Source organism: Rhagoletis pomonella, unplaced genomic scaffold, assembly GCF_013731165.1.
Source record: "Rhagoletis pomonella isolate Grant_MI unplaced genomic scaffold, Rhpom_1.0 Rhpom_scaffold_00008, whole genome shotgun sequence".
Classification (NCBI taxonomy): domain Eukaryota; kingdom Metazoa; phylum Arthropoda; class Insecta; order Diptera; family Tephritidae; genus Rhagoletis; species Rhagoletis pomonella.
The window spans coordinates 24403869-24405065 of NW_023458562.1; positions in this window are offsets into that span (position 1 = coordinate 24403869).

Below are 1197 nucleotides of genomic sequence, written 5' to 3' on the forward strand. Positions count from 1 at the left end.
GATGAAGATGAAGATGAAGATGAAGATGAAGATGAAGATGAAGATTAAGATTGAGATTAAAATTAAGATTGAGATTAAGATTAAGATTAAGATGGGGCAAGAGCACAATCCAGTGGGAAACTGCTCGAGCCCGCCTGTCTCTACCTGGACCCGCCCATCGTGACGACCCTTTGTGAGATCATTTACTAGCCATACATCAATAATTTTGTACCATCCAAAGTGAATTATGTGGAAGCTGTGGTTTCTATTTAGCGGCAGAAATATCCCGAATTCTTTACACAATTAAAAAAAAATGTATTATTGTGGTTTTTGCTGTTGCATGAAATATATGCAGGAAAAAAAAATTTGGCATGCAAAAGCAAATGTACATAAATAAAGTGGTCAAAACGTCAGGGTATGCATACTTTTGAAGCTGACTGTATATGTATGCAGAGTGACTTTGATCCTGCACAGTTTTTTGTTATAATTTTTGTGGCTTTCCTTCTTTCGCGTTTTTGTTCTGTTGTTTGTTTTCTCGTTACACATTTTAGTTGTGCTTTTGGTGTCAATTGTCAACAACTGCAGCTACCCTTAAAAAATACATATGCATTTACCCTTTTTTTCGTTTCGCTTGGCGAAATATTTTTTCGCTGTATGCATTTTTGTATATATATATATATATATATTGCACATGTTAGCACTTCCTTGTCACACAACACCGAAGCCATTGTTGCATTACATAAGTTTTGACCTTGATCTTGAAAAATTGTGGAATTGGGCACAAAGCAAAGTCAGAAAATTTAAAATAAAATACATAAATACATACTTACATACTTACATACATATGTGCATATGTACATGTGCTTGAATCCCGAAATAATTCCAACCAAAGGGCAGTATTTCGTAAATAAAGCAGGAGCATATGGTGGCAAAGCAAACAGCAGCACAGTTTTTTTTTGTGAAAGCGACTAACCTGGGAATATGTACCACCAGAGGATTTATTTTTATACAAACATACGTACATGTTATGCAGGTTCTAAAAATCGACTATATAACTCTTTTTTTTTTAAATACCTTGGAAAATATTTTCGGGCAGTGAAAAAAACGTCTTCCGTCCGTTAATACTAAGATTTAGAGGTTGCTTATTGCGAATTTCTCGTTTCCATATAAATAACAGAGGAACAAATTGTTTTCAATTTTAAAATTTTATAACTCGTG